The sequence below is a fragment of the Plectropomus leopardus genome, chromosome 16 (assembly GCF_026936395.1).
Source record: "Plectropomus leopardus strain MGB_pleo_1.0 chromosome 16, ASM2693639v1, whole genome shotgun sequence".
NCBI classification, from domain to species: domain Eukaryota; kingdom Metazoa; phylum Chordata; class Actinopteri; order Perciformes; family Serranidae; genus Plectropomus; species Plectropomus leopardus.
Window position 1 is genome coordinate 18,163,235 of NC_142191.1, and position 27,979 is coordinate 18,191,213.

Sequence of the window (27,979 nt, forward strand, 5' to 3'; positions counted from 1 at the left end):
AGACAGAGACATTTTAAAAATGGAAGAACGGAACAAATTGGTAACACAGTGAAAATAATTCTACATCCATGTGTTTCAATGTATTTTATGACCTCATAGACCGCCGCCCTCTACAAAGCTGCCTCTGTTAAAGGGTGTATTACTTTGATTTCTGCCGATTTCGCTATATTTATTGTTGTAAGAATCTCTTGACTCCATCTAGTTCCATCTATCGTTGTATCTATGCCAACATAAAGGGTGCATGGAAGATGAAATGAACAAGTCCTTTTTTCAGTGACATTGCTGCTCCTTCCCAATTAGCGGAAAACAGCTCCAATTTGCTTCATCCCTCATGTAAATAGTAATGTGCCAGGCTCAGGCAGACCTGGCTTTAAACTCGAAAGATTTAAATGCTTCTGAATGCTGTACAAAAAAACTGATATCAATCCAGGTTTCAAAGGGTTAAAGGGAATGAGCGATGACACTCTGATTGCTTGAATCCCTGCTACGCCCAAATCATTCCAGTGATTAATTACGAAATACAAAGCCTTGGCCAGTTGCACCTTAACATGCTCCAAGTTTATGGGGTGGAGCTGGACATGCCCCGAATGCACCACGGCCATGTGCTACAAATCATTTAAATAAGGCCCTACGTGTCTTTGCCCATTCCACAAAGAAATGAATGGGAGGCAAAATCCATCTGACTTCACCATAAAAATGATAAAGGGGGAAAGTTGACCCATCTTAACAGGTGCAACACAACTAACAGGCTATCAGAAAAAAAGGTCCATCAATCCCAGTGTCAGTGTCAGTGTTAAAAGAATGACGTGACACTGAAGCAGCCTGCTTTCCTCAGCTTGTTTTAAAGTTAAGGGACCTGACCGAGAAAAATAAAAAAAGACCTAATCATCTTGAGTTTCATAGATGTCAGAATTGCCAGGAAAGTCCTGTCTGTGGATTGAAAGTTGTTCTCTGGCTTGTGCTTGGCTTATCTTTCTATGAGATACGGTCAGACAGAGTCAAACACTTTCACGACACAAAAGAAAAATGGCAGATATCAGAGAAAAAAGAATTTAAGAGTCTGAGCAGGGAAACGCTGATGATTTAAGATGAGTTAAAAACACAAGAACTGGAAAGACAGATAGATGAAAGCAGCCCAATGAGGAGATGGCGTGTTTCATGTCTGCCTCTGCAGATTGCTTGTGATAATAGCCTACATATTCTGGAAAATAACTTTTCATTAAATCTTTCATAACCACAAGCATTTTACTTCAGCCTAACACACCACTTGTGTGGGAAGCTATTAACAGGCAGATAGCTGGTAAAACCACAACCAATACAATAACCTTCAAGATGATCTATGATTCATACAGCACTGTAGCGTGTTATCACACCTGTTCACATACGGGTGCTGTAATTTCTCTGAGAGGTATGATTTGAATCCATTTTCTGTCTTCAGTGCTGACTTTTATAGGTTGGATTTAATGCACCATCAGTCCCACACCATAAATGCTGTTTGTGACCCCATAAACAGATGCTGACCTTTACACAGAAATACTGTACATGCGAGGATGCTCACAACTTGAAACCAGTCGAATCAACAAACGGTCCCTTGAACAAGTGAGTAATGGTCCTTATTTAGCAAAAATAACCTCACTCTGAACATCCACAACTCACATGAAGAAGTGATTTATTTGAGTACCCCAACTGTACTGAAATATATAGGATTCAAATATTTACAGATGTTATGCGCAAACATGCACACACCTTTGCAAGAAGAAAGTATGAGCCGACATTCATTTCCTGCAGGACTACAATGGCCTTAATCATAACCACTACATCTTAAACACTGATCCTAATCTAACTAAAAAGAAAAGTCTTCACTCTAAAATACAGCGAGTCATCAGTAATTTGGTAGTGTCCTCCAAAATTATCTAATCATATGATCATTAAACAAGTTAAGTTTGGACAATTAAGTCCTCAATTAAACCAAAGCAGCAACCTTGGCAAAGCAGCAAAAATCAACATGCAAAAACCAAAAAAAGTGTCTGTGGAAATGCCCTCTCTCCTCCAAATCTCTGCCCTCTCATCCAAGTATGGTCACTTCTGGCTTTACAAATTAGATGGTGAACCTGAGGTTTCAAAATAGGAGTCTACAAATCAATGGGTGACATCACAGTGGCTACATCTACAATTTTTAACAGTCTATAGTTGAACCTCTATCCCCAGACTCAGAAGCTCTCTTCTATTCTTTGGAGTTTTATATAATCATCATATTATATAATCACCTGCCGTGGAGGTAACGCTTGGGCTACACTGCATGCATGAGTAGTGGTGATGGTTAGCACCACACACTGATACCATCATACACCGTGTACCCCTGTGAAATTCCGGTAAGGTATGAAGGTATGAATAAAGATACCTGGCTTAGTATATACGCAATAGTGAAAATATGCTCGCTCTGCAGCTGCTTTGCCCAGCTTTCTCTTTCAGCCCACTTATCATTCACTTTAGAGACATACTAATAAATTAGCAAAAATAAAAATGACAAAAAGTGCCCGAAAACCTCGACCAGCGTTGTAATCAGCCAACGGCTGACATATTCGTCCATTTGCCCAACCCTTAATAGGCCACTGTTTTCTAACATCTTCACCATATACATAAAAATAATATATACAATGTGATGCTTTGGGGTGCTGCCCTCCAGTGGCCAAGTCAAATAAATAAACTGATGCACATTTGAAGTTTGAGAAAGACTGCAGCCATGGGTGAGAAAAAAACAACAGCGACTGTTAGTAGGGGACAGGATGAGGACACGAGTTTCTGGTGTCTAAGTCACTTTTCACATCTTAACATCTACCTTGACCTCAAACTGAAGAGGTTTTATGGCAGTTTAACAACAACACGCTACTTCCACCTTCACATCTGAAAAAGGACAGCAATTACACAAGGACGCTTGAAGTAAAAACACAGACGTAAGTTTGTTAAAGCATCTGTACAAAAGACAAATGCTGCTATTTTTATGGTGAGGGCAACTGAGATGTTTGAGTTAACCTTAAAGCTTTTTGGTCCTACACTGAAGTCCCCTTATTGTGGGAATGGATACTTCTCCCCACAATGTAATTGCTGGGTATAGCTACTCAGTCTCTCTTTCTCTCTCACACACATACACACAAAAACACACAAACACACACACACACACCTTAGGGCCATGCCCCCAGCAGATGGACTCTCGTGTATCCCCAGGCCTGAGGATCCAGCAGACGGCTGGCCTCTCTGTGTCCCTCTGAAGTCAGCACTTTAGTGTCAGATCAAATAATTGGATTCCCATTTGTCAGCAGAATACACACGACCCCACACTCAGCAGATCCCAGGAAGAGTGAGGAGGGGGTGAGGATATGGAGGGGGCGTTATTAAGATTTCTATGCAAAGCAGGATTTAGACTAATTCTTTTACCTATTGTGTGCTTTGCAGAGAGATGTTATCACTAGAAGTTTTTCTTTTTTTCACTCACGGCTGAAGAACACACTCCCAAATCAGAGTCTCTGAAACGGTACCGAAACACCAGATTTGAAGACACTTTTAAGTGGACTGTATGAGACTTTCAGGGCCTCGCGGATACGCTAAGTGATGGGGGAAAACGAATGAACATTTTTTAAACGTCTCTTTTTAGTGTCCGTTATGCACTGGGTCAGTCTGTCAATCATTCGAGTGCTTATGAATCCCTGACTTTTCCCAATCGCTTTTACAGTAGGGCACTGCTCACACTGCCTGCCACGACGAGTGAACAAGACGTGATAAGAAGGACTCAAGTTCAGTCAGCCTAGCAGCTGCACTTATTGAACAAGATCAAAACGTTCTTTTAAAGTGGGATACCTATTGCCCGCCCAGGAATAACAACGAATTGATGCAGTCAAATAACATTTCTGTAACATCTGTTGGGCTAACATAGCCTACCTACTTACAAGCATCGGCTTTATATCTGTGCCTTACACTGCACATTTACTGCTAAGCTGACCGTTTCTACTGCTCAGCAAAGTCCCGTTTTCCTGCTCTGCTCTGATGCATTTACTGACATTCGTATCACATGCTCGCATGCTTTCGCTCAACCACTCACACCATACGCTCACACATGTACGCACTGCCCCGTCTCGACAAGAGCCACGCCACTTTTGCAACAAAATCTAGCCCACAAAGGCACAGAGTACTAGCCAGGCAGAGGAAGAATAGGGCAGGTCATGACTTCTACCTCCTAAGGGGAAAAAATACTGTGTACTTTGCCATCCTATGCAAACCTTGCACACATTTAGGCCTGGCAGAGGGGGGCGTCTTGTTGGCCTGTTACATTGTAGGGGAAACACTAATGTTAAGACTCAACGGTTTGATACACTTGTGAAGAAACTAAAAGTATGAAAATCACTGAGACACTGACACAGGTCGTGTTTCAGTGGACGCTAGCAGGAGGCAGTTACAACCCTCAATGCAATAAATCATTATTCTGCTTTCCCCTCAGTGACAAAAATTCAATATTGAAAATCTGAAAATTTAAATGACTCTGTGACCCCTCGAGGCTAAAGGGGAGAATGTAATCTAATGTGACACAGAGTCTACAAAGAAGACAAAGCCAGCACATGACAAGTGGGAAAACTGCACCTGATTATTGTGCATAACCATACCAAAGGTAATAGCTCTATTAAACCATTCGCATTGTTCACAGTAACGTAATATCCCTAATAACCCCGGTCTACATGTCTGATAATAAGATTTTTCTGCTAGCCTACAGGGAACACTGCCACACCACAAAATAAAAGCAGCAAAAAAAGGACTGTACTGCTGTTTACTGGCTTTCATGTTGTTGAATTTGTTTTCATTTTTCACCACCTCTAGCTATGAAATGTCCTGTTTTTTCTTGTAAAGAAACACAGCTTGCATCTGATTCGCGCTGTGACCTCCCTGGTGAATGTGCTGTATCAAAACATTTAAGCAAATCTTATGTGTAAATTCAAATGTAAATTGGAAGATTGATGACTACTGAGCACTGCAAATTGTGTTACTTGTATATTTACTGATTACAACTGAAACATAGCAAATTTCTTGAAAGAGTGTGGTCGCTAAGATAAACGTTGTCTCTCCGTTTCCTTTTGCATTCTTGAAATCGGCTTATTGTGGCCATTAAAAAAGGCAGCTTAAGTCATTTCTCCATCACTTCAGCAATCGCCAGTGCAATCAGTTTGAACTCTGACCTGCCGTGTCAAAGTGTCTACTCACAGGAGGTGATGTGAGTGGGAGATAGAGATGAAGAAACATAAGCTGATATACAGTATATGTGAGCAACAGAAATTGCTACAAATTTCACATGTATCTTGTAAAACAAAAAGTGGTAGTAGTGATGTTCTGTCAGGTTTGTGGATTAATCTGAGGCTAAATCATTTGGACAGTTTTACAACCCCAGTGACAGGAGCAACAGTTTTTCTATATTCTACTATTTTATCTCCTCATTAGTTATTGGACTTCTGTCTGGACTAGCACTCATCTATACTGCGACTTATCTTCAGGCAGCAGAAACATGCTGTAAAATATAATAAATCTGCAAAACCAAGATACAGACATTACCTCTGTTCCATAAAAATGGTTTATTAAATGTTTACCAAGTCAGTCACATGCAAAAGTAACTCAATATATCCATGGCTCACTCAATAAAAACTTTCTTCTCTTTTACCCCCTGATAATTTTGCTCATAAATATACTATCAGATATGGTTTTCAATCCAGATTTCCTCAAACACAGAACCACTGGCGAGCTCAGCACGGAGGCCCTGAGATATAGACATTTTTTATTTTGTTGAACCAATTTTTAATCATCCTTTTAATACAGAGTGGAATATCTCAACAATGACGGTATTGGATAGAATGCTTTTAAATAGCCATAAAATGTTGAGGCGAGACGCCCCTGGTGAAAACTGTTTTTTCATTTACTGGTAAATTTTGAGACTTTCGGCTATTTTGCTTCATTGTCTTCTTTCAAGCAAGTGGAAAGAAGATTTCTGAAATATACATTAAGGTTTTCTTTTATTTTAGATTTCTGGCCTTGAAATGTATGCAAATCTGTGCATATTTGATTAAATAATGCCTCATATGCATCTAAACATAACATTTTATAAAACGTAAAACAAAAAAGAACGTAAAACAAAAAAGAAAGATTCTTCTAATGTAAGTAATCAACTGGGAAAGTTTCAATGTGATATCTGTTGTCTAAAATTTTTACCCTTTTTACCCTTTTTACCCTTGTCTTATTTTTTTCACTAAAAATGTGGGTTTTCCATCACATAGCTACATATCTAGGCCGTTTGCTCAAAACTCCTCATAGGTTCCATTTATACACACCAAATTTTCCAGTTTTGTTCCCATCTATACTTTGGGTTTGTACAGAGGTCATATTTCATTTATATGACCTATATCAAATTTATTTAATATTTATATAAAATGTATTCCTAAAAACATGGCTTTTCTATGTTTTTCTGTCCTGACATCAATAGCTGTTGACATATTATTATTATAATATATAGTATTATCTGATTTATGGAGGATACAAAGAGATATCTAAAATTCCTAAAATGAAACAAGAACTTTGACCCTTGCTTTATTCAATGTTCAGATTTTTGTTCTGGAAATGAATGCAGATCAGTGCATATTTGATTAGATAGATTAAAATCGTAAAACAAAAATAATTGTCTGAATGTAAGTAACCAGCTGGAGAAGTTTCATGGTGATATGTGTTAGTTGTAATTTTACCCTAGCGCCTTATTTTTTTTCGCTGGAAATGTAGAGTTTTTCAATACATATCTACATATTCAGGTGAATCTCTCAAAATTTCACTTCAGTTGCACTTACATACATCAAACTTTCCAATTTTGTTCTAACCTAATAAGGTTTTCTTAAAGAGGGGTTTATTCACACATCATTCATAGTCTGATTTATGTAGAATTTATTTCCGAAAAACATTATGAAAATTATCTTTTTATGGCTGTTGATGGTTTGTTTCTGATTAAGGGAGGGATAAAAATAAATATTCCCTCTGTAAAAACATTTACTCTAATGTGTCAACAAATTGAAACATTTAGATCATTTAAACATAAAATTTCAGAAAACCTTTAATGCAAAAAAATGATCCTAATATAAGTAATCAGCAGAGGACGTATCATGGTAATATCTATTAGGTAAAAGTATTCAGCTGGGATGTCTCCCCTTAACATGCCTTCTGTGAATTCAAATGAGGCTAGTCCTGAAAGATGAGCCAAATTTCATAGAGCTGTGTGTGATGACCAAACAAATCCTTAATTTATGGAACATGGCTTTTCCTCTAGTGGCACCCCAGAGACAGAAACATTTTTTGGCCCACTAGTGGTAAAGATCAAAATCCAATTTTTCATCCACCCAACTATTTTGTTTCCATGGCGTGTAATGAGCATTGCTGCCTCCTGGGATCACTAACAAGGCAAGAGACTACTTATTTATTATTTATTTTCCCCGACTACTTTTTCTTTGATTGCTACATTTTATGTCCTGCTTACTTTTGTTTACCTGCATCTGCATGTGGGTGCTGTGTGTGTCAAATCTGTGTGAGAGTGGGGTGGTGGGTAAAGGTATTGATGTGGTAACTTTTAGCATAATTAGAGATCTGGCATTTAAACCTCTTGTTAACTTCTCTTGTCATTCTCCAGCTTCATATCTTCTAACGGTGTCTTTTCTAGGTTGTTTCAGAAGTGCAAATAAACCAAACCAAACATGTTCTCTACATACTTGAATCCCAGCAATATCTGGTGGCACAGAGTAGCTGCTGCAGAGTTCAAACACTATACTGCGTGATTAGCATTGTTATGTGAATATTTCTTTCATTTTTCCTCGTGGATGGGGGAAAAGAAACACTGAAATACGGTGACAGGGATTAGAGGGGTCACTTTATTTGAAAGTGAATTGTTGCCTTATGGCAACATCTCATGGATATTAACTCTGTAACCAAATTCTGTTTTACACTATATTGCTTTTGCTCATAAATATTGTATTTAAAATATATCTGAGCATAGCTGATTATAAGAATTTACGATTTATTAGAAAAGAGTGTCTCTAAAATATGCTGCCTTGCCATCGAACTCTCTCATCCATATTTTTTTTATCTAGACTTGGAATAAATAACACTGTGAGGAAACTGGAACACACATTGAAATTACAAGTGATGGAATAACTTAAATTCCTCCAAAGCTTTGAAAATGTTGTCATAGACCATTACAGTGAATGAAGACACACACTCGGCATTTAAGAGGAAATGGTTCCAAACATGATGTTGGCAAAAAACTACATGTTAGAAGTTTTTAAAAAAAGTGACATTGTCTAAGCATGCTTTGAAAATCTGGTCTCACTCCCAACTTGTTAAATACCGTTGTTTGGTCAGCAGTCCTCGGCAGTGGACACTGATGCACAGAGGCACCCTGAAACAGCCGTATAAGACGCACCTGATTGAGGCATTTTTTAATGTTACACAGTATATCATTTGACTTCTCACTGGATGTTGCATTCCCTCAGTAACAAAAATTCAAATTATATTCAGATTAACCTCATTTTAATACATTTGAAAGTACTGAAACAGAAACAGTACAGTTTTAACATTAATTATATACAATAATACTATAAGTGTTGGTAATAATGATGGAAGTGTGTTAAATTTATGATTAACATTTGCGCAGATTATTTCAGACAGCTGTGCATGGTTTCCTTTTGTAGCATAGCTTTCTTTTCTTTATATTTTTATGAATATATCTGGGGAGGGGACATTTTGAGCATATTTGAAAATTGGTGGGGAAGTCTGCCCAGTATATATTACTTGTTCAAATGTATGTCTGGTCAGTATGTTTATTGCTGATTCTCATTGATGCGGGGGTTGCATGTGACAGAGGAAATAAATGTGACAATATATGTTTTTCCAGCATTAATTTCACCCCAGAAGAAATATGGTTTTGTTCTCCCACTAATGTCAGTGAGGCACAGAGAAGCAGAGGGGAGCCTGTTCGCTTTAGATTATGTGTAGAAATGACGATGGACACCACTGGATGTCCAGCTCTGCAGGTAAAACTTAGAAATGAAAGACGATCCATCAGACTGTCAGGAAAATTCCTCTGTGTGTAAGTGAAAGTGCTGGTATGAGAGATATCCTTAGCAGGGATATCTTTAACAAGCTGACTGTAGTGCTGGACGTGTCACTGAGCAGTTGTTCTGTGCAGGCTTTTGTGACCTGAGAATTTGGACAGAGCGACTAAAAGGCACAATGAGAAATCCTGTGGCGGGGATGGCAGGACTTCTGTGTTGTCAGGGGACAATCCCTGGATTTGGTGTTTCCTCAGCTGAGGAGCTTTGTAAGTTTCTAAAAAAGGAAGGGGAAGTCTGGCACCCAGCAACAAGGTTTCCTTCTTTCTATCTTACTTTTCTCTCTTTCTCTTGCCTATTTCACTTGTTTTGAGTCCAGTGTTAGCCTTCTTAGCAGGAGAAAACTGGATTTTTTGGCTTCTCCCAATGGGATTATTTTTCCCTTTAGTGCTGCTATTCCTACGAGAACTGTTAAGTCCCAGAAACAAATCGACATCACAGAACAAGTAGTGACAAAGACTGACTGTTGCATTGCCTCACGTCGCCTGTGCCTTGGTCAAAAAGTTGCACCTCAACACAATGCAAAACTACAGCCAACAGGCAAACTAGCAGTATGTGAGTGCGTAAGAGGATATAATAGCAGCAGATGACAGTATTTGTCATTCAGAGAGGGAAGTCCAAAGACCTACAGGATGGATTCAAGACTTGTAAGCCAGTCAACACATTAACATGACGATATGATGATTAAAAGGACAAATGATATTTACCATGTGCTCGTAAACAATACCATATAAATAATAAACAATTAATAAATGTTTCTACTAAAGAGCTCAATGGCTAAAAAACAATCTCACGCCATCTTGACATCAGTCTTTGTTTGTTTTCCTCACCTCTGTTTCTCTTCTTGTGTACTGAGCTGAACGGCCAAACGGTGATTTCATTTAACGACGGGTTCTACCACCGACTCGACATGCTGAATAAGCCGAAAAACAACCAACAAGAGCCAACTGCTGCCATAACTAGGGTGAAATATGCTCACCACAGCCCAATATTGACTAATGACCAAACGTCAGCTTTGCATGTTAGGACTGTTGGTTAAAGGAACAGTTTGAAGGTTTGTAGCTGGAGCCAGCAGGTGGTTAGCCTAGCTTAGCATAAAGTTAAAAAGTCTAATTACTGGCACCTCTGAAGCTCAGGAAGCCACTGCAAGATATAGTTACAACATCAGTGTTTCCCACAGACTGCCAGTGCGAGTGTGGCGACAGCAGATGTGGGGGATTGTGTGGTGTCACTCTAATATCCTACGTTTTTGTGGGTCCATTCATTGAGACTAAGGCGGCCCACCATAGTCTTGGTTATTAATGGGAATCACTGAACTTGTAACCCTTTGTGAAAACCACAAAAAAATTCTATTTATTTGTTTGTGTATGAATTAAACATACAATCAATGAGTTTATTGGTGAATTTTGTTATTTTTGGACAGAGCCAGGCTAGCTGCTTCCTCCTGCTCCCATTTCGTGTGCTGAGATAAACTAACCACCTGCTGGCTCTAACTTTATTATGTCAGACCATGAAAGTCTTATTGCAAAAATGGGTGGACATGAAATATGAAACATAATCTAAATTACGTCGATAAATATTGAATATGCAAAACTTAAGTCAACATTATTCCTTTTTTTGTGACATACTCATGATGATTAATTAAATATTTTGAGGGTGTTAAACAGACTGCTGCACATTTAGAACCAAAACGGTTCAGTTTGCTGCAGAATTGTAATGCCTCTGCAAGGTCAGATGTCTCACTGATCCATTTCTTCTAGGCAAGCCTGAAAGTTCAGAACCTGTGTTTAGAAATTCATGAGACTATTAAGCGTTTACACCTAGCCAATATGTGTCAGTGACCTGCAGTAGCCTAAAAGCACTTTGTATTTTGAGTGCAGTGGGTATCCACAGTATATCACAAGGGTTGTTGTGTTTCCCCCCAGAGACTGGAAGTCTGTGGAATGAACCCCAGCTAATGTAAAGTTCATGCAAAGTATAAAAAATACACAAATATACTTGTATGCACACGCAACATGAATTTTTAATAATTTTAAAATGTTATTTAGTGTTGCCCGACACCACATGAACAGTTACTTCTGTTTCATTGGATTTTATTTTGTCTGGTTAATATATCATGTGGATATTCTCATATCATCTCTGCACTTTTCACTTTTAACAAGTGCAATAAAACTTCTATAAAAGAATAAAGCCTCTTTCCATATAAGAGCATCCTTTGCTACCATATGCTGCTTGCATTACGTTCACTCTACATTTGCTTTAAATAACGTAGAAGTAAACTGCTGTCAACGAATGCAGAAATATGTATTTGTTTTCACAGACATTATATAAGTAATCACCTTTTCTTTCTTTTTTTTTTACAAAGTGCTGTTTTTGGCATTTACACCTGTTGGCTACCTTGTTGCCAGTCACTCGTACATCTTTATTTCAGCACTGACAGATTAAAAACACACCCTGGTGTCATTCTGCACATTCTGTCAATAGAAGGTGATGCAGGGCTTTTGCTTTTGCTCATTGTAAATTACTCTCATGCACTGTCGCCTCTGTATTATTTAATTCCAAATCCATAACCAGTTAGGCCAAACGAACCGCAATAAATTCCACAATGAAATCTAAATGTTAATTAACCAGTTATGAATCATGCACTAATGGCGACTGGATAAAACACAAGACCTGCATGCTGCTGTGTCCCGGCTCTGTCTCCCACCCTCGCTACTTTGTCTGCAGGTCTCCCGGGATCCCATGGAACTCATCTATCTGTAAGGAGCAAGAACAAGGTTTTTGATTTTATTTTTGGCATGTATAAATTATTCAGAGTGCATCCCCCTACATTTATCTCCGATGGAGCCTGGCTGTTCAGTCGGTGTCGAACTCTCTCCATCTAACTCTTACTCCATCTGTCTTTCTCTCGCTCACCCGCTCTGTCTCGCAACCCCCACTCCTTTTTTTCAACACACGCACACAGTAGATAAGATCTGTCTTTACCTCATCTCAGAGGGGCCTTGGCAAGCACTCTCAGGAATATTGATCATGACACCCTTGTGTGGCGGGCCTTCTCTGCAGCTGCGGCACAAAGAAGATAGAGGAGGAACCCTTTTGGGACGGCTACACTGGGATTTTGGCTTCATGTTATGAGCTTCGAGCGAGCCTGGTGGCCCACTAGGCCAGGCAGAAAAAACCTTTACATGGAGGTACCAACATACTGTGTGGCTCTCAGGGGCTCAGATTAGTCGTGGAGACTCTGAATAGTGTCACTGCATTATTAATCTAGAATGAGGCTGGAGCTTACTTTCTGTCTTGTCCTGCCTGCCCCACAGGCTAGACAAACCATACTTGGCTCCCAAGGACCAGCTGGGAAAAACTTGTCAGAGAACGAATAAGACTCCACCTCACTGCACTAACTGCTGCAGAGTTGCTTTTGAGCAACAAATTTGACAGTGAATTGCCCAAGTGGAGCTGCTCAGCAGCAGTCAGTGGAACACTGTGGCTGCACCGGGCAGCTCCCAGGTGGGAATCTACTGTATATAAGAGTCGGATGGTGAAGTAGAGCAGAGCTAAAAAGGAAAAAGTATGCAAAAGAACATACCGGCTCAGCAAAAACATTCCCTGGATATATAAAAGGCTCGACTAAGTTCATCCTGTGACAATCTGAAGCCACAATTCTGCACATTACTGCTTTGCATCTCATTATTCTAGTCTCTTTCACATACAGTACGGACCTATCACAATCTGCAGCGGCATTACAGTGTATTTATGTTGATCTGCAAAAGCCGGAGTTAAGCTGTGCGCAAAATTGTGCACACTCATGGCAATTTTAACCCCTTAAACCCTCGACTGCAGCTGGGTCTGTAAATACAAGCTCATGTTAACGTTCATCAAACCCACACAAAGTTGAATTTTGAAAATTGTGTATAAAACATCTACTATATTTGTGTGTTGGGTCTGATTATTTACAAGGAGGGCAAGGGCGTATCTAAGAGGTGGCCCGGGCTATCCCTGACATCTGATTGGCTACCTCAGGTGCCACCCCATTATGATTGGCTATGTCTAAAACCTGAGAAGAAGTAAAGTGCCCGACTGGTGTCGAGCTTGACTAATTTAATCTAGAAATAAATTGATACAAGTGATGAAATTTTTTTCACACAGGTTTATCTATTCAAACTTTTATGGCAGTAGAAAAGCTTTATTTTACATTTCTGTGTTGTCACTCTCTTGTGTCATGATTGGTACTTCTATTTATCTTTTAAATTCAACCATAAACAGAAATGTAAGAAACGGCAATGTTAGTGATTAAAGCAGGTATGGGTAGTGGAGATAAAAATGGAAAAATAAACTTAATGCCGCCCCTGCCTCTTTAAGGTTGCATTAAACATAATACATTATTTTCTGAATAAAATGTACTGACACAAATGTATATGTGAAACAAAAAAGGCTATTTTTTATTTATCATTTTGGCCATTAAAAATATTCTTGTCCACTGGATTGTTTCATTTACCTTGGCCACCTTGGCCAGTAAGTCAAAACGTTTCAGACACTGCATCAAACCATGAATGTGATACTAAACAGGCCTACCAAGCACAGACCTAGGGGCCCAAAGTGGAGTTTAAGAGGGACCCCCTGGCCCTAGCCTGCAAACAGTCTCTCAAATTAATACACACTGACCAGGAAGAGAGGAAAAAAATAACTACAAAAAGGGACAAACCCACAAAGAGACACAAAACGACCAAAAGACACTATATTACTACAAAGAGACACAAAATGACTAAAAAAGACACTAAATTATCCCAGAACGACCACAAAAGATTCCAAATTACCAAAAAGAGACACAAAACGATTAAAAAGAAACTAAATTACCGCAAAGAGACTCACATCGATGAGAAAAAGGCACTAAATTACCACAAAAAGACATAAAACTACCAAAAAATACCACAGAGACACAAAATGATTTTAAAACACTCTAAATTACCACAAAGAGATACAAAACAACCCCCCTAAAAAACCTAAATTACCGCAAAGAGATCCAAAGTGGCCAAAAAAGACACTAAATTACCACACCACCACACAAAATAACCAAAAGGACAGTTACCACAGAAAGACATAAAACAACCAAGAAGACCCACTAAATTATCTCGACTATACTAAAAACAAAGAGACACAAACATGTTCAACAACTGTAGACTTTGTGTGTCTTGCTCCTATTTAGGAGAGGTAGGGTTACTTATGCATATTTGTTTCCAGGCGCCCACTGTCTGATAATCCGCCCTTGCATCAAACACTTTCTGGTACATTTTTACGCACCAACTTCCCTTAATTAACAACAAAGACATTTTTCTCACTTACCACAAGTCCAACCAGCCATAAAGCTTGCTATCAACTGTTCCTTAGAAACTGTATCTTCGGCAGTGTCCATGAAAACTGTTTCCAGCGAGGTACATTATATATAGATTACCCAGAGAAACAGCCACATGGAGCCTCATACAGGAACATCTGTGGTCTTTTATCCTAAACCTCTCTTACTGTTATTCTCTGTGAGGTTTACTCATGCGACTGTTCCCTGTCTTCACAACACAAACTTGTTAATTGCACGTTTCAACTTGACGAATGCCACCTGTTCATGAGAAGGTGCCCTTGTGAAGCTTAAGTCATTAGCATAATCAACACCCCCAAATTGCTATATATGGCTACCTGTTCTGCTCCATTTGTGGACGAGTTTCATTCCAATTAGAAGTACTGCCTTGCGGTTGTATGCCTCCGCCAACCAGTCAAATCCATGTCTGTCCAGACTCATATAATACTGTATATGTGGTAGAGACTTTAAAAGGGGTTAAATAAAATATATTAAGTGTATTTTTTGGCAAAAAGTGCATGCTTTACATAAATCTTTCTGCCGGCAGCACAGAAGATTTGTACAATCCACACAGTTTCAAGGAAGACACCCAAGACTAGTGTCAGCAATTTGGTTTAAGAGTTATGATGTGTAATAACAGACAGAAAAGTGTTTTTGAAGAACATAATAATGTCACAGTTGAGTTGACCTTTGACCTGCTGCACTTCACAATTTTATCCTATTAGACGTTTCTGTGAAAGTTTGTCACAATAAGTGTATGAATTCTTGATTTATGGCCACAAAGACCTTTGATCACCAAAAGCAAATCAGGTCATCCTTGAGTCCAAGTGGAGGTTTGTGCCAAATTTGAAGAAATTTCTTCAGATGGATGGGCAACCCAGAAATACACTGCCTCTGGCCATGGCTGTTGCTGTTGTGGCAGCAGAAAATTTCTACCAAGAACAAAATGAAGAAACCCATACAGTGGAGCTGGAAGTGCTGTTATCGGAAATCAGTAACTTCACAATTTAGCACTGTCAGCTGGGATATTTGGGGACCAAAGGAGAAGAAAACATTACAAAAGTTGTCAACATTGTGTCATTTCAGAGCTGTGCGGTGACAGAAATAAAGACAGAATTGCTTGACATTGAGTCAGATGCAAAGAACATTTTGCTCAAGCAAAGTGGTCCATAACTAAGAGGAAAGGTGGCCAGTGGGACTAAAGAGTCCTCATTTTCACTGGGGAAGCAACTTGCATGATGACCCTGATGAAGCAACTAGAGTGTGAGAATTTCCTCTGCTGGTATTAATTTGTTTTAGTTGTCATGCCAAAATACTCATGACAATACAACCCAAAGACAAAAACTTGTCAGTTAACAGGTCAGTAAACAGCAGAAAGCAGCGTAGAGTAGGGATTTGGCATATATCATTCACGATAATACCAGTATAGTTTTTAATATGAAGAGAAAAATTCATAATGTGATAGTGGCAATATTTCGAGTTGACAACATAATGACGTCATCAGCTATGCACAGCAACAAAAAGTATGGCTAAAAGTGAAATTGCTACTTCAAAAGATACATTGTTAGTACTTTTTAAGGTATTTGGCAACTGTTCAGGTGTACAATGTATGGATGATTTTATTGTGTGGTACTATTTATATTTATACAGAATATAAGTTGCTGTTGTTGTTTACAAACTAAAGAAATCAGATTGTTTTTGTTTAGTTATTTATTTATTTTTTTTAACTTTATTTGTAGGCACTATAATAATAACACTTTTTTGTTGCAATTGTTGTTTTTGAAATTAATCGTCAAGAATAACATTATTACAAAAAGACCCTGAAATATGATTTTATTTTAGGGCCATATCACCCACCCCTAGCATGGAGGCCAGTAAAAAAATATAAGGATGCTTACTTCTTTTTTATAACCTTTTCAGTATCTCTCTCAGACTAGGTGCAGGCTAAATTCATAACAATGGTCATGCTAGTACGGACACAGACAGAAATTTGTAGCGTGTCCACCCAGGTGTCATACTTTACATCACTGCCAATCAAATTGTAACCTTTCCCATTAAATACAAAGTCTAGATGACAGTGGGTGTTAATGTTTTTTTTTTTTGTTTGGTGAGAAAGTGGCTTTAGCAAGCTGTATATATCGAACTGATAATGTTAACACATAATGTTAATATTACATTTATTTTTATTTCATTTTAGCATATTTGGTAATATATAGAAACTCTCAATTCATTAAAACATTTTTTTTTTCATCTGGGTGCCCCAGTAGATCACCAGGAAGAGCCCTGAGCCCTTGCTGCATGTCATCCCTTCTCTTACTATTAAATAGACATACAAAAAAACAACTTTTAAACACTTTCTTAACACAAGAAATAACTGAATGCCATAAGTTGTCTTAAATCATTTGTACGTACAACTTGCAAGAACAAATCTGAGTGGTTATCACATGAGGCCCATTGTTTCTGAAAAAAAGCATGTTGATATTGGATTTTTCACTGCTGTGAACGCCACAATCAAAATTGCATTGAACACTATTGTGTCAGGGTGGATGCAGACATTACAGTAACAGATGTCTCAAAACAACAGGAAAACCAAAATGATCCACAAGGCTAGATACATCACCATCTTTTTTAAATAAACCAATCATTTAAAGGCCTCTTAGTAAAAAGGTGTTTGCAACATACACTTTGTTCCACTCCAACTCATTACCAAACCTTCGCTGTGTTCCCCTTTGGCGAGGTGACATTAGAATTATGTCATATTGCATGGAAACTGACAGAATCAGCCTCTCAGTGAGTAACCTGTGATTAGCCAGGGAGCTTGTTTGCTTTGGGGTATTGCATATGTTATGGATGTTAAGTAAATTGGCAAACATCTGGGATGATATGAATAACCTGAATTTTCCACTAAACTTGGGGAATGAAATAACCCCCACTGTGCGGCTGATGAACAGCGTGCTCAGGCATCCTAATAAATACTTGCTCATAATTTCGACTCGCTCTCATGCTGAGAGAGGGCGACAGGGGCGGCTGGCGAGGTCTCACTGCTGTGAATGGGGGCATGAGAATAAAAACACCATAAACGCCATGTGCGAGTGCTGGGTTAATTCACTGTCTATGCTCTCAGTTCAAAGCCCAGACTGAATCTGCAGTTTGCAAAGTAATAGCGCTTAATGTTTAATTAAATGATAGAACTTTTTTTTTTCCGTTTAGATTTACGAGGAAATGTGGAAAATGTGATTTGATCACAACTGTAATGTGTGTCAAGTGTGAAATTACACCACAGTGAGAATATAACAGAAAGTTATATGCTGTATGTCCTTTCAGCAGCGTCCACAAAGGGACCAAAAGTGCTCATCGATCTTGGAAATACTGTCACCAAGGCCACGGTGAAATATGAGCCAGTGTACTATCTGCAGGGCTAACAATAGACAACTTAGAGGGATCAGGCGGGTAGGATGAAAGACAGAGATAACATGAAATTTCCCAGGTCATCAAAAAAGCCCCACCAAATTTAAAAGAGCTAATCTATGTGTTGAAGGTCCAGCGTGCAGGATTTAGGGGTACAGTTTAAGGACAGACATGAAATTTAATATAATAAATATGTTTTTTTTTTGGTGTATAATCACCTTTAAATAAGAATTGTTGTGTTGTTACCTTAAAATGAGCTGTTTATATCTACATTTGTAACAGTCACCATAGTTAGCAGCCCCGCTGCAACAAGCAGCATCTGAAAAACACTACTTATTTAATGTGAGCCTGCTTTATTTTATGTGTTTACCAGTTAAATCACCGAGCCTGTTTGTTTTTTGGAGAGGAGTAATTCAGGTCCCAGTAAAAACCCTTCAGAATCTGGATCTTAAGTTATTAGAGAAAAAGGTGAGCACTCCATCTAGCTAAAGTGCTTCAAGTAAAAATTAATTTGTAACACGGAAGTTTTTATTTAGTGTTTTTTACCAGTTTTATTCATATTGTCTGTTTGTTTTGGAGTAGGATTGAGCATTGTTTGGGGTTTTGCTGATACCTAGTGCTAAAACTGGCTAATTCTATGCCTAAATGGTGCCTGGACAGATACTTTTAAGCAAATAATGCACTAAATGATGGTCAATTACAGTAAAGAATGGCTTTTTTTTAGTTAAAGTTAAATTGAACAATATATTAATTACTCAGAATCTAAAGTATAATTAATATTTAGGCTAAATAAGGTTAAATACAAAAAAAAATTTAAAAAATGACATACTTAATAAAACCTATTCCAACAATAATTTGACATGATATAAAAGTCACAGTAACAGCAAAATAAATTCTGAGTTGGAATAAACGATTGCCTCCATCAACCAGGAGAGACAGAGCAGCCGAACATTTCGTCATTTTCTGTTCAGAAAGGGCCGAGATCGTTCCTACAATGAGAACCGCTGGCCCACCTGAACAGCCCACCTTAAGGGGCCGTGCACATGCCACGTCTTTAACCACCTCTAAAATGCGCGGTAGGGAGCTGGGTGCTGCTCTTGTGTCCACTCTTTCACGAGCACGGAGGCAGGTTGCGTCTGAGGTTGCTAAGCGACCATAATGAGCACCGCATTATAACCCTCTTAACTCCTGAGTGCAGATTAAGTGTTTCCTAAGTGTGTATTGGGCCTGAAATATAGTCTATGGGAGAAATGTGAAATTCAGGTTATCCCTGCATTAAAATGATCAACTTCTCGTCTTGATATTAACAGAAGAAAGCAAAGTTATAAGACGGCTGTGAATGGTTGTTGCTCATCACGACATGCGGTGCGTGCTGCTGCGTTTTGAAAGTTGAAATCTGTTATTCTCGGGGCACCCTGAAAAACAGGTACTCAGGAATGCGTGCGCGTCACATCAGCATCGGTGTGGATTGTGATTATGAGTGCGCCTGCCACGCATCTTCAGTACGCTGAAGACGCAGCATGTATACAGCCTCTAAGTGAGTGTGGTCAGGTTCCAATGGGAGGCTAACTTCACTCGCTAACTTCAGGGATAACCTGCTTTACTTTAATTGGCAGACTGGCCTAAACAGTTTACACAGCACTGCTATGTTTAACTCCCTACTCTCTCCCTCTCTGTCAGCCACACACTTGCTTCGCACACAGTCTGGCACTGAAATGAGGCACCAAAATCTGCGTTGTGATTAGGTCTGGTATGTGCCAGTGGTATAGGAATAATATTGGCACTGGTTCTCTGTACCCAGCCCTACTCCAGGGGTAGTTTCAGGTTGTTGCAGTCTGCAGTCCTCTATGCTAAATGCCACTAAATCCGCCTAAATCTTACACACTACTCCTTTAACATGTGCAGATGCTTTCTGCCAAGCAGACGTGTTAATCCTTGTGCATGTATACACAAACACACCCCTGGTCTGCAGCCAGCAGCCTTCACTGTACCCGAGATGACAGTGGCTAGGATCACAGGGAAGCAGGTAAGTGTCGGGTCAAGGGCGAGGCTATCATCACAGGGAGACTGGAGCTTGAGGCAGTAATCTAACAGCGTGTCTAATCGAAGCTTCAGACTCCATGACTTCACCCATCTGCATGGGGGGGCGAGAAAAAAAAAGATCCACTTGGAATTATAAAACCTTTGCCGAGCAAGCTTCAAAAGCCAGAACTACATGCTCGTGTCTTAGAGGAGAACATCCCTCACAAACCGACTTTAGAGTGACTGGAGAGGCTTGAGATGAAAAAAAGACAATAAAACATGCCCAGATAACAGGTTTTTAGTTATCTTTCAAAATCAAAGAGTTACAGACTGTAAACAGCTAAAAGCACTCTCCTTTAATCCCCCCAAAAAGAGAAACAAAGCTAAATGATGGAGAAAATATCCTCTGTAGAATTACTCTGATGACTAACATGGATGGGAACATTAGGGCTTATTCATAATAAGGCTTATAGGTAATACCTTTCATCCAAGGCTCCTTTAAACACCTGCTTCCTCTAAAACTAAATGGATAATTGCGGGGCGATGTCAGATACATGCGCCTGAATTAACATATGATTAAACTATGCATAATCAAACTGACATTTAAACCTTTTTGTTGTATAACTCAGGCCAGTTCAGATTTTTGGGGGGTCTATTAAAAAAAGCCGGGCAGTGAATTTATCATGCCAGGAGAAATTTATGAATAAGTCTTCAGCTGGTTGGGTGCCAACTGGCAAAAGTGGCTCTTTTTCCATTGAAATGCCACAAGCACAGTCCATCATTTCCCCGGCGTTAATGGAAGGCATTTTTTTAGAGCACTTCAATTATCATACTCCATGCTGCACAATTAGAATTTTGCCTTTCTGCATTATTCGTTTGCGACAGAGACAAATGTACAGTAATGTGAGGAGAGGGGGCCAAAATAAACACAAGCAGGGATGAGTAAGCTAGTCTGGCTGCTGCAGGGACTGAAGCTGTGCACTTTTTTCTTGGCCATGCTAGTGGCTTGGCTTTGAAGACGGCACTGTTGGTCAGTTGGTCTGTTGGTCAGTTGGTCTGCACAAACTGAGATATTACCACAGATTTTTTTTGACATTTAGGGCATGACACTGACTTTAGTGATTGCCTGATATCTCCGTAATATTTAGTAGAATATCTCATCAACAGTTGGATGGATTGCCATGTAATGTGATGCAAATATCCATGGTGCCCTTATGAATCCTAATGACTTGTGTGATCCTCTGACTGTGATGCAGCGTCACCAGCAAGTCAAAGTGTTAAGTGTGTGTGTCTATATATATATACAATTATATATATACACACACGCTCACGCGCATATATCTGCAACATGTATTTTAGCCACATAAAAACACCTAAATATCTATCCACTAAATTTAGGCTATTTTCACAGCTTTAGCTTGCTAAAGCTTGCACTTTAGCCTTTTACAATAGGAATGGACAAAATTACATTATGCTCTCCTTAAAGACAGAAAGTTATTTTACTCCACAGCACACAGTGAGTCTCTGGTCTTTCCCTGCTGGTCAGGTTGTGTTACTGTGTGACTTTTGGAACAGAGTCGTATTGGCTTTCTTGTCTGCCTGTCAAAACTGGGAGAGTCGATAACACACAATTCTCAGTAAGGGCTCAGTCACAAAGGACATGCAGCGGCGTCCTCCCTGCCGCTTGCCCAGTGTCTGTGCAGTGCTACCGTGCAGAAGGAGAGGGAAGAGATGGGAGAGACTCGGCAGAGGAGACGTGTACTGTCCTGCACAGCATACGTGGGAATGAAGAACAATAATTGATTGCATTTCTTGATTACCCTGACAGTCACTAAATTTAACAGCAAAGTCGCCAAGTTGGCAACACTGTTTTCAACTTGCGCTGAAACCTTTTTTCGACTTTGAGGGGAGGACAGAGCACATCCGTGGGACGGGGTGCGCTTGATTTCCAAAATAAAGGACAAAATAGGAGCGACATTGATAGACTCGTCATGCGGCACAAAATCGTTAATCTCCTTTATCTTGTTTTGAAAGTCAAAGGAAGACAAAATCATATTTGAGAATATAATGCTCCAAACTCTGGTCTATCGGCCGAGTGGCATAAGATGACGGCCCAAAAGCTGTAGTTACAGTTTAACCGCTATGTCAAATTGGCTTCAAAGTCCGGCACACTTTCTGGGGCCTGACTCTACCATAAACTACGACGGCAAACACGTTAAACATCATGTACCTGCTAAACATCTGCATTGTCACCGTTAGCACGCTGATGTAGCTGCCTAAGTAAAGCTTCACAGAGCTGCAAGCATGACTGTCGACTTTTAGTCTAATTGTTACTCAATGGGTTTTCAAACTACTAAGCCACGCTGGCACCAGTCCAGCCTGATCATCAGGGTGCAGGGGTCAAACACACTCCAACAAGACATTTCTACTCCTCTGATTTACTTCTCAGAGAGATGAATGATATTCCTCTTCCCGGCACTGCCAATGACGACATGCACTCAAGACATAATCTGCCATCAGGAGGGACGTATTAACCTGTGCAATACAGCTAATTGCTTGGACACTTTAGACTTGTGCTTGGTCATCAGGTTTTTGAGGGGACAAAGGGTAAAGAGAGCGAGGGGTGATAGAGGACTGAGAGCTAGAAGATAGAGAAAGGAAAGAGATGGACGTAGAGAAGAAAGCCAGATGGACAGAGACAACGAGAGCCAAGTCTTCTCTCAGTGTATGTCCAGACACAAGAGGACTTTTTGTCCTTTAGCTGCCGCCGAGGCTTTTCTGCTGTCACACAATGACACCATAATTACAGAGCAGGGACCAAAGGAAGACAGCCACTGCCCACTTAGCTTCCACAGTGGGAAAATCAGCAAGCAGGGGCAATTATACAACTGCTGCTCCACAATTCAACAGCCTCCATCTTTACACCCAATCGCTTTGGGATCGTTGGTGTGTTTTCCTTATGATAACAGGCATCTTTTGTCTCTCACGCCCTGAAGATAGTGGATATTTCCTCACATACACACACCCAAGAAGGAAGTAATCCCTTTTCCTCTTAGAGGCTGCCAAATATGTTATAGCATTAAGATTTAATCACAAGTCTATAGACATGCCAAAGACTTCAGAGCAACCGGCACTATAGAAATGATATTTCTGTCATTGTCGTCGCCCCGCTTGGAGGTAGAAAGCCCTCAATGACATATAATGCTTTTCTCTGTTGAAGAATGATAACATCTCCGCAGCTTTTATCGCTGCACCTGCTGTGATTAGTGTTTGGCACTGTGCATGAATGGTTGATGTACTGCAGCCCTGGGCGATTATTATCCCCACCACATTCATCTCACCAAGACCATTGATTTGCAATTAGTCCAGGGGTGATGTTACATACTCAGGTCTCTCTTTTACAACCAGGTACAGTATCTTTTGTGTGCTGCGCTCAGCTATTGTTGTCGTGTCCCACTGTGTCGCCCCGGGCTCTAAGTCAGCGTGGATAAAGTATTCAGCAAGTGTGGTGTTGTCGACTTCCACAGTGATCCTCTGAATTGCTGTGTGTATAAGTATGCAGGCGGAGTGGCGGTTTGTGTCTCCTCAGTCTCCCGCTCCTCCCCCTTTGCAAGGTACGCAGGCGGTTTTATCAAACCCTGACTGGGAAGACAGATGGCTTTGAATAGGGGAGCCTAATGTAAAAGTGTGTGGAGTATGGCGGAGGGGGAGATAAGCGGCAGCCGGCCATTTCTCTCTGGCTGAGTTGGGGTACAGGGCCTTAAATCACCTGTTATCTCCTGCAGCCTCAGCCAGACGCTAATGGTCATCACAGCGGGCTGAACCCCGCAGGCAGCAGCAGCAGGGGGAGGCGGAGGCGGGGCCGGCGCTGGAGCTGTGGGCTCTCCTCTCCGCAGCAGCTGCTGCTGCTGCAGGCTTCCCACAAACACACAGAGGGATAGAGGATGTTTCAGCAGCAACATTAGTCTTTGTGCTTTACAGTAGCGCCGACGTCCCATCGACACAAAGCCCATTAGGTTACTGTAAAGTCTGACATCACAATCCAGGCCGACTGAGTATCGAAGACTGTATTTTAAAGGAATATTCTGCTTTCTTTACAGCTTGGGTCTTATTTTCTTTTTTTTCTTTTTTTTTTGCTTAGGCCATCATTTTCATTGGTTGTGATAACACTTTAATAACTAATTGCTGAGATATGGGAAGACAGCAACATCCTGACGGCAAAGTCTAAGGGAGCAAGACAAAAAGAGACATTTTGATAAACTGTGAATAAGCCTGGAGTTAAGCAAGATTATCTAAACCAGCGGTGGTGGCTAATTACAGCGAGTAATTGTCCACACAAATGAAGTTAACTGGAGACAAAGGGTCGCTCATCAGTTTGTTTATGGGTGTAGGTCCTCCGTAAGAACATGTTGAGTGCCAAACACTTAATTTCCTGCATTCTGGTCATTTACATACACCAAGTTTTGCCTTTTCTGCATCAATTTATGGTGTAAATGAATTTAATTTTGTCAACATAAAAGTCCTACTGCTACTTTCATGGTTGTTTTGGGAGGGAGAAATATATATATTATAAATTTTGAGGGGGATGTGTCCCCTGCGTCCACCTTGAAATCTTCACCTGTGGTTTTGATAACACTTAACTGCTGAGATACGAGACGACAGCAACATCCAGATGCCAAAGTCCAATGGGACAGGAAACATGAGACATTTTAATAAATTGTGAATAAATCCAGAGTTTAGTCAGATTATCTAATCGAGTGGTTGTGGCTAATTACAGTGAGTAATTGTTCACACAGGGAGATACATGTAGGGTCTCTCACTAGTTTGTTTGCAGGTTTAACAATACATTTACCCAAGGGTGTTTCAGCATTTGGGGGCGACTTGCTAGGTTGAATGGCGGTCTAAAAAATGTAATCTTGCAGCTCTTTTAGACTTTCCAAATGTCATCAAAGCAGATGGCTAAAATCTAGATAATTAAATAAGTTGTTTCGCCAGGATTATAATGCTCACAAAAAAATAATTTACTGATTTACAGATGTCTTTTTCCAGATGTAAGTCAATATGGAAAAGTCTTTCTGGGCCAGGCGCATCACGTGACAGACCCAGATAACGTTATTCCACTATGTCAAATCTGCATCAGAGCCTGATGCACTTCCTGGGGGCTTGGTTTGACATTTTATCCATCGCCCTCTTGGTTTTTGGGAGCCAGAAGTGACCATATTTGGACAGGAGGGTGGAGCTGTGGGAGAGCAAGGGATGGATGCTCCTGTCTCTCAAAGTGGCCACGCTCTTAATTATGTGTAAGCCTTTATAAAATTTAAATAGGTGAGTTATTTAAAAACTCCCCCACCTGTATAGTTTTCATAAATGGGTAAATTGGATTTAGAGACCAAAACTGTTTCTTTACCAGGCTTTAAACATGTTTATTTCTGCTGTAAAGTTGGGCATTTTAACATGGGGGTCTACAGGGATCGCCCTGTTTCTGGAGCCAGCCTCAAATGGCCTTTCAAAGACCTGCAGTTTTTGACTTTGAATTTTCAGTCTCTGAGTTTGCCGCTTGATTGTGAGTGAGCCCAGAATTTAGTCAGATGTGAAACAGCGGTGGTCACTACTTACAGTGAGTGAATGTTCACACAAGAAGATAAAGGTAAAACAGGGGTCTCTCATTAGTTTGTTTATGGGCTCACATACACGCTCAACAGTCATGGAAATTTTAGCCCAGGTGTGACGTCTTTCTGTTTTTAATCCCAACAGACAATCCTAAACATCAAGAATAAAAAATTACGGAGAAAAGAGAGTGTTAGTTATAAAAGAAGGAAGGGGACTGCATGATCAAAATATAAACACACCGCAAAACAGAGTCCTTTTAATCACTATCAATAGTTTGAAGGGAACCCAGTACAGTGCAGGCGCGTGCTTCAGAAAACTGAAGCCTTACAATACAGTATCGGGCACTTTTCAATAAAGTGTACGATTTTATCATTTTCAAGGTAAGATAACAGTTTGATTTTTGGGTGGTCTGTGCTAGGGGTTGACCAATGATGATCTTTCAGGGCCAATACTGATACCAATTATTAGTACTCAATAAAAACCAAAACCGATATTTGGAACCAATATGCATTTACAATGAAAATATAAATCTAAAATATTTCTGTCAAAATTTAGACTTTGGTATATAACAAACTCTAACACAAAACTTTGCTTAAATGCCTTAGGTAAATGTTGAATCCAAACTTTTTTATAAAGCCAATTGAAAATTTAAATAAAAAAATGAATGAATAAAAAAAACTGAGGTTTTACAATCATAGCTAAAAAACAATCAAGTGTGTGGCCATACTCACTCATTTAAAGTCTTAAGTCTGCTTAGTTTTTCTGTTATATGTGCTGTTCTCCCTGTTCTTATGTTACATGTGATCTTATGAAGTGTATACTGCCCTATTTACAGTACTTTTGTTGCTGTTTTTCAGGATCCCTAGCTTAAGGCAAATCAAAATGTAATAATTTTTCAGACTTTTTTAATGCCACTTGGGATAAAACTAAAGACCAATTTTACAATAACCAAAACTGGGGATTTTTTTTTTTTTCAACAATTTTTCCCAAAATTTGAGAAATACCTACTATTTAATAGTGATTTTTATTAGTGATTTATTGAGCCTCATTCTGTCTGTGGGATTATTCCACTGTTTTAATTCCAATCGTGAAGTGTCTAAGAAGACGAACTCAGTATTTTTTTTTTTTTTTTTTTAATGTCACAAATTACATTGTGATATTACAATGCAATGTCAGAGAAAACAGCATTTCATAAAATCCTTCCTGTCATGTCTTTGTATTTAAGACTTTTGAAAGACTGACTTAAGACATTTTAATACCAGTTTAGGCCTTTTTTTTAGATTAATAAATTCAGTGCCTTTTAAGACTTTTTAAGGATCTGCGGGGACCCTGGTTTTATGTGTCTTTTTTCTGTAGTTTTCATCCCATCTGCCAAGTAACTACAGTTAAAAATAAGCCAAACTGGCTTAACTGGCACACTTGCAGAAATATTTATTAATGCGCGCTGTCCCTGCAATCTTAAACTGTAAATAAACTATGTATGCAGGAAATTCATTTTATTGTCCACCTGCAACTGTAGCTCATGGACTCCAAAATCTACCAGCCACTCAATAGATAAAGCTACCACTGTTTTTGGGGCTGTGAATAAAGCAAATCCAGAAGCCACTTGTTTATTTAACCAGCGTTTAAACAGCCTAACACCGCTCATCAGACTTTGTATGTTTAATGTTAACTGTTGTTGCTACACATCCTCGGTGAGCTTTTCCACGCTTCAGTGGAGGAAAAACCATTAGCATTGCAAAATACAGACGCGAAGAAAATGTTGTGGCTCCCTACCTTTGAAGCGGTCCTAACGTCCAAATGTGTGTCCATTCCTCCTTTATTTATATTCCTTTAGTCCGTAAGAATCCACCGGTCAAAACAATCAAAGTGTCTTCATTAAAAAAAATAAAAATAATCCAAGAATATTGTCAAGTGAAGTTCACTGCTAACTCCTTATGCTAACTTCGTTCGCCAAACGGATCGCAGTTCAGAGTGCGCTTGTTTTTATGACCTTATTGGCTACAAAACAAGAGTGATCTGCGCTACTCCGTGTGTGTTTTCTTCTCTCCGGCGCAGCCCGGTGAGTACAGCAGGCGCTCCCAGTTCAGAAGCAGAATGCGCTTTGTTTTTTGTCTTTGTGGCCACCGTACTGCAAACTTTTTCTCATAATCATAGCTAGGGGATAATTTGATGTGTTTTGCTGAATAGTTGTACAAAAACAATAATGACATGCTGAGAAAGCTGGGAGGCTCCTTTTTCCAACAGTCTATTAAACTCAAAATTTGTCTGTGGGTTAATGTGACTGAAAATCTGTTAGGAAGGTTACTTTTGTATTGTAATCGCTTACAGATGAGAAGTTACTCTATTAAAAATATAATTATTAGTGCAGTTATTTTACTTACTTAATCAAAATGATTTACATGTTACATTTGAC

General features: G+C 39.6%; 1 long non-coding RNA gene across 1 annotated transcript in view; it reads right to left on the reverse strand.

Moving 5' to 3' along the window:
- The window catches only part of LOC148186874 (uncharacterized), a 63,324-nt gene extending 35,589 nt beyond the window's left edge, over positions 1–27,735 (reverse strand). The window contains exon 1 of the long non-coding RNA XR_015779172.1: positions 27,340–27,735. This is a non-coding gene — a long non-coding RNA (uncharacterized LOC148186874). The remainder of the gene's footprint in view (positions 1–27,339) is intronic.
- Positions 27,736–27,979: the final 244 nt, after the last annotated feature.